Source organism: Cyrtonyx montezumae, unplaced genomic scaffold (genome assembly GCF_038088225.1).
Source record: "Cyrtonyx montezumae isolate F1298 unplaced genomic scaffold, pur_monq_1.0 scaffold_0, whole genome shotgun sequence".
In the NCBI taxonomy this organism is placed as follows: Eukaryota; Metazoa; Chordata; class Aves; order Galliformes; family Odontophoridae; genus Cyrtonyx; species Cyrtonyx montezumae.
The window spans coordinates 18531239-18546329 of NW_027071824.1; positions in this window are offsets into that span (position 1 = coordinate 18531239).

Below are 15091 nucleotides of genomic sequence, written 5' to 3' on the forward strand. Positions count from 1 at the left end.
CTGAATCAGGCCAGTAATGCTTAAAACACGCCAATAGATAAATGGGAATGAGTGTGCTAGCTGCACACTTACTTGTAAGAAAGCAGACCCAAATCTTCCCCTTCATTGCCGAGCTTCTACTGGTGGCAATGTGGTGACCTAAGGCTACATAGCTGAAAAACACCTCTAGGATCTTTATGCAGAAGAGTGATGACAATATAACACATGCTGAACCACACATTTTAAAACATGTCCATTCAGTCTTAGAACCTACCTTTCATGTGTGTGACATTTTGCCACGAGAACCACACACCTGATGCATTCTCTAGCTCTATATCCAAACCATATTTCAATTTTTATGCAAGGTTACCTGGCAAATTCAGTTAAGAATGTGACTGCATGATATAACTAACATAATATAGAATATATGCTTCTGCCACAAACTTAATGAAGTTTAACCTGCTCTGCTTGGTACTTTAATCTTCTTCTCACTGAACTTGAAAGCTAATGTCCCTGTAGCTTGGTGACAAATCTGAAAAGTTACCTGTCAGGAAAAAAAAAAAAAGCTTGATTAGAGCTTATTATCCTGAGATACAATTTGAAATCAACCATTTCTCAGGGAACACTGTATTTAAATTGGTTCTGGTTTGAATCTTACAGCTTCAGGTGCACATAACTCTTATACTGGAAAATGATTCAGCAGAAGGGAAGGCTGCCTCGTGGAGATTAAGAAGCTAAGGCTTTTGTATTAATTTAACTGCTCTGAGCTGAACTTAACGCTGAGCAGGTTAGGTGATGCTAAAGAAAACTAAAACCCTGCAGGCAGCTAAATGTGTTCACAAGAGGTTGCAGGGAAGAGCAGGACGTCAGGCTTCTGTGGTGAAAAAAGAGTGTCATAAGGCAGAGAGAATTCTGACAAAGAATTTTGTCTGGAAGGTAGGAGCCTCTCTGAGGGACACAGACAGGTGGAATTAAAGACTTAAGCATTTATATTTCCAACCTGCTATTGTAAGTTGCACAAATGTTTTACGTATTAAAAATAAAAATTGTAGTGCCCATTCAAACAAAAATTGTCATTTTGTCTGTAAAAGCTTTCCAGTCATTCTTTGTGAGCTCATTATGGTAGCAGCTATAGATAAACTCACTTCAAAGCATCGTCTGTCTTGGTGCACTGGCACAAGCATCACAGCAGCAGTTCAGTGCTTCAATTTCACACAGAGTTTGCGGACATTACAAACATTGTGAACCATGAAACCAAAGGAGGTACTACCACTACCAACAGGATCAAATCCAAAGTTGCTCTTCACAATCAGAGCTCAGCATGAGCTTACTTGCTGTCTCTTTGTAGTGAATGAGATTTTAACCTACAGATTTTTTTAACTTCCAAACATTTTGTCTCCAAATTAAATTAATTCCTTACATATTGGTTCAAGTGTACTATTTCTTTTCTGCTCAACAAACTCTAATATATGCTCTAAGAAGCAGGTGTATTAAATGGACTGGAAGCTTGACTTGTGGAGAAATCATTCTGCAGCAAGGGCAGAAACAAGGTAATAATAACATCCCACATAGCAGTAAGACTCCAATGCCAGTGGAATCTTGAAATTGCATTCTAGACACTAAGCAAGCTGTTACAAACTAGCTAACTAGAGAATTATATGGGAAAAAAATAGGAAATGTATTGAAATGTATTTTATTTACGCTAGAAAGATACAAGGAATGCTTATGTGACAAAAGGCCTTCTCTATAATAATTCAGTTGAAACACATACTTCTGAGCACCTGCTCTTCTCCCTGGTAATGCATCCACTTCCTCTCTCAGTCTTAAGGCTATTTACTTCAAGTAAGGGGAAGAAATGCAAAGATAGAAGTGTCAATTTTTCTAGGCTTTTGCTGGAAGAAGCATGACGACGGTGTGAGATGTTTCTCCTTTCTCTTGACCAGGAGGAATATGATATTGAAGATGCTGATTTACTCCTCATTCTACTGTGCATTTGGGACTATTTTTATACATTTTTCTTCACGCTTTACACCCTACTTTGTTCTGAAACTCTGTGTCTGCCACCATGTCAAAGAAAAGGATTCCTTCTACTGACTTTGTGCTTGCTTGACACAGGACCCCCACAGAAGTTACAACCTAGTAATAATCACACTCCACAGTTTCCCATTCAAAACTCAGAAACATTGGATTCCTAAAATTTCCATTCAAATTGATAAGCTTTCTGAGTACTTAGCCACAATTAGAATTTAATCCTGGATTAAAAGCATACGATGCAGGGGAAGGAAATCACTGAAAATTTAAATAACTTTAATTTATGTTTCTTTCAGCTGATATCACAATTATTTACAGATGCCAGTTGCTGTTATAAACTATATATCATAGACTATTATGAAGTCTTTAATACTGTATTTGAGTAGATGTGGGAGCAGATAATAGAAGCCTGTTATAATAGTAATCAACCTGAGATACTAGCAGAGAAACCCCAGACAAAGTGATTTCTTATTCTCTTAACTTCTTGTAATAGAGCTTATTTATTTCTCTGAATTCAGAAATCTGAAATCTTCTCAGGATGCTGAAAAGTAAAGGTGATTTTTCTTCTGGTGTCTAATTCATGTGCCTGTACCTGCCATGGACCAACTGATCTAATGGAGATTTCCAGGGTAGCAAGAGTGTTACTCAATGAAACTAAAACTTGGAAAGCATCTAGCAGATGATCTCATCTGAAAACAGCTACAAATGATCAGAGAACCACCTGTAAGCCATACAACAAGATGCAAGTTGGAAATATAAAGTTGTTAATGGAGACTCTTTTCCCTAACTGTTCTACATTGTTCCTTACCATCACATATTAACCATTTGCTTTTCTCTTACACCAAATCTCACCTCTTACAGAAAGTTTAGTGGCTGCTGATATTTTTAATGTCTAAACTCCAAGAAAGAGGAAAAATGTAAACTCCTTCCTATCTCATAAATTGCTTTACCTCAGGATAGCACTTTTCCAGACTTGCAGGCTGCTCCTTCCCTGCTGGCACAGCTACCAGATCTGCCAACGTCTGTGGCTTCACTGCCTCTCCTTCCATCATTATGGTTAAAAGCTGCCCTTCATGGTGATTCAGGTGAATAAATGCTGCTTAAATTAATTTTGAATAAACTCAGGCTAAGTGCACCTGTCTCTCAGGCCACAATAATAAGCACTCTCAGAGCCTCAAATTACTGCTGCTCAAATTAATCACAAACATGATTTCAGCCACCCACACCTGTATGCTGTTTTGCAGGAAATGCTTTTTGCCTGGCAGGATTACTGTGTGTTGTGTAGGGCAAGACCATTAACTGTTATCTCAAAGATAACAAAAGCTCAGCCACATCTGATTGCAGACAGTGGGCAGCATTCAATCAGCAAGGCTTCAAGAAAACAAGTAGAGGACACCTGTAGCTTTGTGCTATAGTCTTAAACTTCTGCAGCCCACCACTGGTTTCCATCTTTGACTGCTGAAAGTGCACAAGGAGCAACAGCCATGGTCCTCATGAGAGCTCAATCAGTTACACAGCAGTGGGCAGAGACACCACTGCAAGGAAAATATGAAGGACCAGCTTCCCAACTGACAGCAACACACTGCCACTGACTGTGAAGAATCCTTCTGTATGACTGGGCATCCACCAAGTGCTGGTGGCTACTCTGGGAGGCAAAAAGTCTAATACTTGTTCTGTCCACCACTATAGAAATTAAGACAAGAACAATTACCCATTCATGTATGACTGAATTGAAGCAAAGCAGGACTGCCAATGGTCCCTTCAGTTTTTTCACCAAGGAAAAGGGGGAATCTAGGCAGAACGCAGCTGGAATCATTCTAGCAGGAGGAGGATGAACTCTGAAGAAATCATCCATGGCAGCAACTCTGATCACAATGTTTTCCTATAATTTTGTTCTTCTTCAAGACGTGGCATCTCATGAAGCACAAGAATGGAAGATAATTTCTGTAACTATGACTAAGATATTTTAACATTTGCACAGGAGGTTTAACAAAACACCAGTCAGGTATTTATTTATTTATTTTTCTTAAAATAGGTTTTTCTTTTTATTCATATGAAGACCCTGAACTAAAAAGCTGCTATATATTCTCTGGACAGCTGTGCCTGTGTCTCACCACCCTCTGAGTGGAAAATTTTCCCATAAAAACCAACTTAACTCTCCCCTCTTTTAGTTTAAAGCCATTTCCCCTTGTCCTATCACTATCAGACCACACACAAGTAAGTCAGGCTCCCTCCTGATTTTAAGCTCCTGTTAAGTACCAGAAGGCCACATTGAGGTCTCCCCTGAGATTTCTCTTCTCCAAGCTGAACAAGGCCAAATCCCTCAACCTTCCTTTATAGGAGAGATTCTCCAATCCTCTGAGCACCTTCATGGCCCTCCTCAGGACCTACTCCAAGAGCTCCACATCCCTGCTGCGCTGGGGTTCCCAGTCTGGAGATAATACTCCAGATGGGGCCTCAGAAAGGCAGAGAGGACAATCACTCCACCCATCTTGAAGCAGCCCAAGATACTGCTGGACTTCTGAACTGCAAGCGCACACATAAGAGTGTCACTGGGAATTTGTAATAACTCCTGTCATAACTCATTACACTCTATCTGATGAAAAATAAGCAATTATTTAGCAATTTCCAGGATCAGTGTTAATAACAAGTCAATTTTCCCTAGCCCTGTAAATAAAAATAAATAAAAAGCAAGCCTTCTCAGTATTTAATAGTGGCAAATGAGCATTACTAACATGTTTCCTTTACTTCTTTACTTTCTTCATTAGCAGTACATACAGTAAGAGCTATATCTGTAGCTGTCTGTGTCCTTCCCCACAATGTGATCAACAGAAGACAGATGCCATCACTTCAGTAATTTTCCAGGTGTCATCGCTGTACACAGAACAGCTAGAGACACAACCTTTCTCAAGGCAAATGCTGATGGCAAGGCATATCTAAAGAGAAAAACATTCCTCATTTTCTCTTTTTTTTTTTTAAACTTTCAAGCATTTCACATTTCAGTGTTGATCTACTTAACCAAATGATATTTGCACAGCAACTCCAAAAGACTGACAATGATGTCCCCTGAGAATTTCTCACAGTACTTTGCCAGGGCTCTGTGTAAGATAAGTAACAGTTTTCAGTAGCTTCTGCTGAAGAACCATAGAATCATCTGAGATGGAAGGGAACCTAAATGCCAGCTGGTCCAATTCTCCCCTGTTCAGCCTAACCTTGTCTCCAGGGATGGGGCAACCACTGCATCTCTGGGCAACCTGTGCCAGTGCCTTGCTGCCTTTATTGTAAAAAACTTCTTTATATCCAATCTAAACCTCTCCTCTATTAGTTTGAAACAGCATCCCCTTGTATTATCACAGCAGACCCTGCAAAGCATTTGTCCCTTTCTTCTTGTTGCAACCCTTCAGATACTGGAAGGGGCTACAAGCAGTTCTTCCACATGACATCCTGTCTGAGTGAAGTTAGCATTACTAGAAGGATAGAAGACAAGCCCCACATGCTCTCACCTAACCCTGGAAAGGTTTAGAATACTGGTGCAGTTTGCAGTGCTGTTCAGGCACCATAGGGAAATAATGGAAGCAAGTCAGAGAAGAAAGAGGAGTTAACAGCTTCAACAGGAATTTCAGAGTGGCTTGCTTGAAAAACACAGCCTCTCTGATCTTGCGAATGAACAGCAAAGTTTTTCAGTACTTCAAAAGAAGCAGAATCTGCTTTTCAGGGTTGTTTGCTTGGCATGTAAGTAAACAAGCTGCTTATTTGGGCAAGAGCATACTCTGCCAAGCAGGGTCAGAGGAGGTGAGGAGTTACTGACATCAGAGCTGCACGGCTGACACACAGCCGAGGAGTCAGGCGCTGCACTGTACTGCCGCTCCCATTCATAATCCTGGAGAGGTCAGCTGGGGCTGTGTCTGCTGAGGGGAGAACAGAGACCATCACTGTTCTTTCACACACAGAAATGAGCTCTCAAAATGCTGTCAGCTAGTCCTCAGGTCACTTCACTGGTGCTAACTGGAAAAATAAAGCCTAAGATTTGAACAGCACTTTTCACCATTAGGGTGCCAAGGTGTTCACAAAAGGTGTTTCATTTGCCCAGGCAAACCCAACAGATCCTTGCCAAGCTCATGGCATAGTCACATCTCAGTGAAGTGGTCTGAGACCTCTCCACACCTGTGGTGAGCTTGAGAGATCCTTTCCCACACCAGGTCTGAGGTCAAATGCATTTTCTCCATTGTAATGTTCCCAAACAGGAAAGAGAACTGTAAGGCTCAGGGCTGCTGAGAGTTTTCTCTAAAAGCTTACGAAAAAGTGACCCTTTAGCACAGCCTGGTAGGAATGAGGAACTGGTTATGCTATCCATACTGCGTCAGTGCTACTCTTTTTCTTCTCCCAAAAACCGACTGAAAGCTTTTACTCCTTAAACAGAAAGCATGCACCCTTCTCCTTCTAATGTCCTGCCACCTCACCTCCTCAAAGCCCACCTGAATTTGAGGGGCCAGGGTGATACTCAAGGCTACAAAAAGCAGTCTCTTGATGGTAAAAATCCTATCTACCTGTAGGATAGGAGCAAGAAATTTATTTCATGTTCAAATCTGCCTTCTCTCCCCCTAAGTACAATATGAAGATTTGCCTTTTGTTCTTGCAACTTCAGTATGGCTACACATGAGCATGTCCTGAGTTTTGGCTGGATGAATATAAAGAGAAAATGCACTAACCCATGAAATCCTTAGAAGAGTTGGCCAAATGCTTTTCCTCAAAGCAGAATTCTTGATTTGAAAACACTGTTGAGAAAGCAACATTCACTTCCACTTAGAGCAAGGCAAAGCCACACTGAAAGATACTATTTCCAATGACAGATAGAAATTTAAAAAGATGAGAGCAACTTGTCATAGATGGAAGGTGATTGCTTTCTCTGAGTTTCTCTCCCTGCAGCAAAACAGTCATCCACATCATTCATAACACAGAAGCTGAGATGGCTGTAGAGTGAAAAATGCAATGTTTCTATATGAGACTTCTAGGAAGAGAAATCACTTCCAGAAGAAGACTGAGCATGTATGAATGCAAAAACGACAACCATGCTGTCAGTCAAGAATGAAAATCTGCTGGTGTTCTGAACAAATGAGTGGAGGCATCTTTCAAAGCTTTTGTGACCCCATCTGCACATTGCAGCTGGCTGCTTGGGTGTGCATGGGCATGGAGGAACTGAGGAGTGGAAAACTGTCATCAAGCAAGTATGATTCAGAGTAATTCCCCTGTTTGTAGGCATCTGTAAGACACCTGAATTTCTGCCCCACACAAGACCATACAGACCTTGTCAATGGCTCAGTTGTTCCCTCTCCTTCCATAGCTCCAGAATGACAATAAATACATTGTTATATGGCCTCACGGAGTAAGCCAGGGGAGTTTTCCTGTTGGAGTGCTGTTAACAGCTTTGAGAGCCTTTTGCTTGCCTGGTGATGGGATCTGCAATACTGAGTCATAACAGCTGGTTACGTGAGCAAAGTAATTGAAATTTATAACACTATTCTTTGCTCATTGTGACTGCTGAGGTTTTCCTTCACATTACTCTCCAAGTGAATAACTGCATTTCAGATTAGCTCCCGACGTCAACGTATACTAGCCTTCAGTTTCTCAGTTTGAATTTGTTTCCCTTCTATCTTTTTTATTGCTCTAAATTCATTTCTACTTGCTGCCTTAGTGGTGATTTTATATTATCTTGGCCCAGCTCTGTCCTCACCCCTCATGTTCCAGTCAGAATATCTTCCATGGGCACATTCATTGTGCAGGGCTACAACTGCCACTGCAGCTGAGCAGAAAACCAAGGAATATAAATCCACACACTCTGGTGCCAAGGAACAGAGGTTCACTGAAGCTAACTAATGGCACTGACACTAAGATATCAAAGGCAATGCTATGGGAATTGTTGCTGCGAGAAGTTCAAGTCAGAAATACACCTGGTTGCAAACTGTCTGACAGAGTTCACAGGCAGTGTCAAGGGAATGCAGTAACACCAAACCTCTGAACTTCCCAGTCAAACCTCCATTCCAGCCCATCTTAGAAATCCCAGCTGTTTTCTCTGCTTGAGAACACAAACACATCTGTATGATCTGTCTTTTGCAAGTTCGGTACAGAAAGGGTCTGGGACATAGACACTGAGTAATAGAGCAAAAAGACAGGCCAAGCCAAATCAGGTTACATCCCTGTCTATGCACTTCACTGTGCAGGGTGGAGCAGAGCTTCTTCTGAGATTGAGAGGGAAAGAAAATACCATTACTTCTGTCCTGAAACAAAAGGCAACTAAAAGCCTAATCAGTTCTTTTCCTTTAAGAACAGAGTGAGAAACAGTAGTAGTGCTAAGAGTCCCCATTTAACGTCCTGACCAAGACATCAGAAAATTGCCAAGGTTTCTAGGATATGAATTGAAAAGTGGAGTCACAGACCTGTAAAACTAAAAACAGAAGAAATTTTCAGCCTCACACAAAACCAGTATGTGTTCCTTCACCTTGACCAGTAGTGGATTTGAGAAAAGGCCTGAGATGCCAGCTGCATACTCATGTATGACATAAGGAAGCCACATAAGCCAGTTCTTTCTCAAAATCAATTCAAAGCTAGTTTTCTTCACATCCAGGACATAGCTTTGCAACCCCTCCACAAAAATGAAAGTTTAGACAGAGGATGCTGCTTTTGGTTAGACATTTCTGTTCCTCCTCTCTGACACTGCACGGCTCTCCTTGGTCCCCCAGCTTGGCACAGCAGCTCTTGCAGGAGGCTCTCCTGCCTCCTGCAGCTGGTCTTACCAGGGCTGGGCAGTCAGGTTCTCCACCAGGAGCTGCGCTGGGTAAGTTTTATAGATGCCCCAGACTGGTTGCTCCAGTGGGGGCTGAATATTAAATTTAGCAGTGCATCAAGGGGCTTGACCATCACACACACACCCCTTTCATACCAGCCACCGTGCAGACTGACTCACCCTGTCTTTGTGCTCTGCTGGAGAATTTTCTGGTGCTCCTTAAGTGCCTGGTAAGCCTCCCTCGCTTCCAAGGTTCCCAGACGTGACTTGCTCATCTCAGCTGCACTTTATGTGCTGCTGCACACTGTGACACTGTGTCCCACTGCAGGGATTCCTGCCTTTCTGACCATTCATGGAGGGATTTACGGGACAGTTCTGCCAATTATTCCAAACTAAAGAAGAAAACAAGAGACTTACAAAGACACCAAAAGACAGAAGAAGCCAAGAACCTGCTCCTCCCAGTGCAGTTAGCTGGCAGCAGGAGAGAAGGATGAAACTCTGACTCTTTCACCGCTCACTCTGTGAGCCACCCAAGTGCACTGCCTGCAGCAGGGCTGTCCTAATGAGAATAGCTTTCACCTGTGAACCTTGCAAGGCCTGGAGAGAGAGACTACACTGCACAGGTGGAGCACACAGCTGTGGTGGTGCAGGTCCCAGCAGGAATTGTTGCCCAGGCCAGGGCAAAGAGCTTGTTAATTAGATACTTTTCACATCTCTGCACTTCTTTTTTTTTTTCATTTTTAAAATTGTGTTTTCCAACAAAAAAGGCCAGACTTCCACACAGTAAGACCTCCACAAAATAATTTCATTTTACTGAAATCTGTGACAAGTATAAGGCTCTAAATCCCCTTCAGCTTCCACATAGTCTTATTGAATGCAGTGTGTTTACTAGCAGTCGATCTGGTCACAGCTGGTTGGCTACATTGATGGCAGGACCAACAAGGGACTAGCACCAGCTATGTAAAATAACACTGGCTGTGAAAAATTAATTTCAAGCATTACTGTAGATGAGGTGACAGAAAATTATTTCTAAGCAAATTTACATACATTTTATAACAAGCTAATGATTGGCAGTTTTAGAGACTGAATTCCAGGAAGACTGAAGGTGTATCACAGCAGGGCATTGCATTGCAGTGATGGGATGATTTAGACAACTCCACGGCACTGCAAACTCATGTCTAAAAGTAGCATGAAGCAAGTACTTATTAAGAAGAGATTACGTACCTCTCTCTCAGTATTTAACCCCTCTCAAAATGAACTCACATATGGACAACTACATGATATCTAGAGTTCACCCCCTGCGCAATCTCTTGGAGCTGAGCAAATTATTATGTTGTAATAAATTCCTTGATAAGCATGGCTTTCATTAATAATGGATAAAAATGCAAAAAGGCTCGCCTGTATTTTTCATACCATGGACCAAACGATCTAGCTTGAGTATTTCACCTCCCCGCTTGAAATTCAGTTTGAGAACCGTGAGAGAATGCTTCAAAATTGGCCGATTGCTGCCATCCTGTGGCAGATGTATGTATTTCAGTTCGATACCAGAGGAAAAAACATTGATTTAGAGGTGGCTAAGATCTGCTATCAACTCATGCTTTTAAATGCTTCAGAAGGAATGACAGTTACCTGTTATTAGCAGTTTTCAAATTTAAGAAAGCCACGAGCCACTACCCATAAGGGTTGCGAAGTCTTTTCTCTGGGGTTATTCAAAACCCAAAACCATCAAGTGAGACTCAATGATCTCCAGAGGTTCCTACTTACCCCTATAATTCTGTTATTACAGTGATTCTAGCAGAATTGACCCTCCCAGGCAGAAAATAAAGGTCAGATGACAGGGAGCTTATGTCCCTCATTCAAACAGAGAGGCACTGCAGCATTCAGTGGTCTAAATTCCAGAAACGTTAACACTAACTCATCTCTGGCACTATCCACGTCAGACTGCCAATTCCAGAACTGGTACTCCTGGTTCTGATAGAAAAAATCTAGTGGTACCCTCGATCAGGAAAGCCAACAGACAGCTGAATCCAAACACAACGTATTTAGAGGGGACAACATCAGAAGAGATTTGGACAACCTTGAGAAGTGAGCCCATATGAAATTAATGAGGTTCAATAAGGCCAGGTGCAAGGTGCTACACCTGGGTAGGGCCAGTCCTCAATACGTGTAGAGACAAAGAGAGCTCCTGGAGAGCAGCTCTGCGGAGAAGGACTTGGGGGTCCTGATAGATGAGAAAGTGGACATGTGCCAGCAGTGTGTGCTTGCAGTCCAGAATGCCAAGTGTCCCTGGATACATCAAAAGATTAGCAGCCAGCAGGGCAATGTAGATGACCGTTTCTCTCTACTATGCCCACCTGAGGTCCTATCTGGAGTACTGTCTCCAGGCCTGGGGCCCCCAGCACAAAAAGGACAAGGAGCTCTTAAAGCAGATCTAGAGGGCTACAGAGATGGTCAGAAAGCTGGAGCACCTCTCCTAGGAAGACAGAGGGAGCTGTGCTTGTTTAGACTGGAGACGAAGAGGAGGTTCTAGGGAGACTTCACTGCAACTTTCTAATACTTAAAAGCTTATAATCAGGAGGGAGACTGATTTCTTATGTGGTCTGATAGTGATTGGACAAAGGGGAATGGTCTTAAACTAAAGGAAGGAAGATTTAGATTGGATGTCAGGGGTAAGTTTTCACTGGGGGGTTGGTGAGATGCTGGAACAGGCTGCCCAGAAAGGTTGTGGATGCCTCATCCCTGGAGGTATTCAAAGCCAGGTTGGATGGGGCCCTGGGCAGCCTTATCTAGTGCTTGATCTAGTGGTTGGCAAGCCTGTCCATGGCAGGAGGTTTGAAACTAGATGATCTTTGATGTCCCTTCCAACAAGTCATTCTGTGATTCTATGATTCCAACTCTGGCATCAAAGGCAGGACTTGTACAGAAGTATCTCGAAGATAACAGACTCTGAGGAAATCCAAGTACCAATTCACAGCAGAGTAAATATCACCTGCTGCTAACTTCACTCGTGCTGCCCAAGATCTCAGTAGACAAATCATTCAGCCAAATTATTAAACCTGTAGGAGACATGAACTCTAGAAAAGTCAGTACAACCTCCATCATCTCTGAAGTGTGAAGCCTGTACAAAAAAGATGAGAAGCCATTCTGTACATCACGCAAGCAGGACTGAGCCCACAGATAAAAACGCAGCCCAGACTTATTTTTCTCTTAGCACATGATGATGGAGAAGCAGAATAACACCTGAGACCCTCTAACCCAGCTGAGAACTAGATAACAGCCTCCACAAACAAACCAGCTTGCTCCAACACAGACAAATGGGAATTTCAGTCCCCCCAGCACCCTCTACTACTCTCTGAATCACTCACAACCTCCTCTTTAATGCAGATCTCTGACTCTCAGCAGACCCTTCCCTTCTGCGCTTGCTACTCAACAGCTTGCAGCAGCCAGGCAGGCCGCACTTCTTCCTATCAGCCTCACCCACTGCCTGCAGCTCTGCCAGTGCTTCTCCATGCTAGCAGCCCACCCTGGCCTGCTCTGCTCTGAGCAGCAGCACCCACAACACAAACTTGCTCAGTCTCTGCAACTCTTCTCACTTATTCAGACACAGTTTGCCCAGCTCCCTCATGCACTTCCCTTTGAAAACATGAATCTTAGCTACTTACACTCTGCCCTGCCCAGGAAACATGGGCTGAAAAGAGGTACAAAGCCAAAACAAAACACAAAACAAAAACAAACGAAGCTCATCTTTTTATCAGTGCTGCTACTTCATCTGCTGAATCAGTAAGTCACTACAAAGGTAACACTGAGGATCCAGACTTACCTTTCTTTCACTCGTCCACAGATAAGATCCACATGGTCCTGGCTGAGCACTTTCATAGCAGCAGACAACAATTATCTTCTGATATGCTGTGATGTTCAGACTCTCAGCTGTGAGAAGGGAACTGTCTCTCATTTGCAGGGAACGAAGAGTTTACAACAGAATGGACACCCATTCCAAAGCAGTGTGTTCTCATCTGATGTTCCTGATACTGCCTCACTACTGAACTACACTTGCAAATTGTTTAGGAAGAAAACTAATGGAAAGTGCATTGGAATCCATTCTGTGCTGTTGAAACACTTGGTTTTCAAATAGGCTTTTGAAACTGGAGCATTCCTTTGAAAAAAATCTGGCCAGATAGGCAAACCTTTTTCTGGGAGCCATTTCTAAGAGAGCGCAGAACTGCCTGTAAGCAGCTAACAGAGCTCTTGATCAACACTTCAAGAGAAAACATCACTATCAATAACCATTTTTGGTGTCAATGTGTGCACAACAAAGAATGATCACTAGTTTTCCAACCCAGGCATGCAGGCTTAGACAACAGGTCTTTTACAATTACACCAGACACTATAGGATTTTGACTGGGCCCAGTTACTACTAAAGCTGTCAGCACTGGGTAGTACAGTGGTTCTGCAAGACTTCAATACCAAGTGCTGGTGCAGCAGAACTCTCAAGCTCTTACATGCAACAGGCAACTGCCATGCCCCAGTGACAGCAGCCAATGCATGTACAAGGAAGCAGCACTGCACTCAATGGTTTTCACACCATTGCTGGCAGACAATACCAACTCCTGGAACAGAAAATGACAGTATCTGCATTTATTTACTTATTTCTCAAATTCATCTCAAGCAATTTTTTATTCCTCAGGTCATAAAGAAGTGAATGTAGGTAATACAGTGGAGATGCTTTATAATGACAGCTGTAAAGTATTCTGAAGGAATTCCATATTAATTTGGTAATCTTCCAACCCCAGTTTCTAAAATACACAGATAATCAGCATGACTTACAAGGGGCTAATTTTTCACAACACTTTTGTAATGTATTACAAGTGTAATATACACAGGAGAAACATTCCTGAGGGCAGCCAATGATTTGTCTGTAGAAGAAAAAAAACACACAACACAAACTAACAACAGCATCATTTCACTGAATAGATTTCCTGTACTGCTTGATCTGTGCAATGGACTATTTCTGAAGGCCAAAAAGGCAGTCACTGGGAAAATCTAGATTGGTTTTTAAGTAAAAACAAACAAAACAAATAGTGCTCTGAACATTATCAAGCCGTACACTTGTGCAGTCTGCCTAATAAAGAGAAATATATATAGGATCATAACTTCCATTCCCTATTTTTGAAACCAGGCGGGCATTTTCCAGACAATTTTCTTATCAAGGAAACTGAAACATTTTATCTTCTTTGCAGAGCTTTTCATCAGTTTTCTCACCAGTTACAGAACGCTGTTTCCAAGAAACCTGAGCATACAACACTAGAGAAAATCAGAATTACTTTTGTATTCCATAAAGTTAACATAAACACCAGTCTGGTTTAAAAATGAACAATGAAATAACTATGAGCTCTGCTTGAATTAGCAAAGAGAGGATTCAATTCAACACCTGAAGAGGTTGAAGGGGGTAGAAAAATAAAACAGTAACAGAATTCAATATTTAATTCTCAGAATTCATGAAGCTTCTTCACCAATTCTTGTTAGGGTTGCACAGTGATCAGGAAACAGGGAATCATCACTGATCGATACATAAAAACAAAAATAAGTAATGAGCAAAGGAATTACGTACTTCATTTCATCAGCATTGGCACTTTTCAAACGAATGTAAAGCTCCACAAAACAGACCAAAGTAATTCCTTTTCATTCTTCAGTGATAAGAAACTGTCCACAAGGAAGGTATCTAACACTTCTCCATCACTAGATGTGTCCTATGTAACCTTACTAAGTCACTGATCTCTGCAGAGGAGATCTTATAAAGGTGTTATCTTATATTACAACAGGTAGTTTTCCTTTACAACACTTTCTCATTTGGCTTAAAATAACACTGTGTCCTCAAGACAAGCAGGAAACAAAATTCACCTGACATAATTCAAGACTAGCTGACAAGAGTTTTGATGTTTTCTGGAGTGACTTCATATCCAGTGATAATTTGGAGTCAAGCATAAAACATTAAAAATTTACACTGCTATCAACACGAGAAAATAATTCCAATCCCACACAGATTGTTGTTAGTACAATACAGAAATAACCCAAAAAGGCAGACTTAATAGAATGATAGAACAAGTCTACAAATTAAAGCTTGGATGCATCGGAGCTTAGAGTGCTTCACTAGAGAGCTCTGCTTCTAGGCCTTTCCTGATTGAACAGGGGAGATGCTATTTTGCTGACCTGACCCCCACTGACCAAGAGTGACACAACTGGAGAAGCAAGCTGCATGTGGGCTTTGTACCACCTGGAGCTTCAGGAATGAAAGCTTGCATC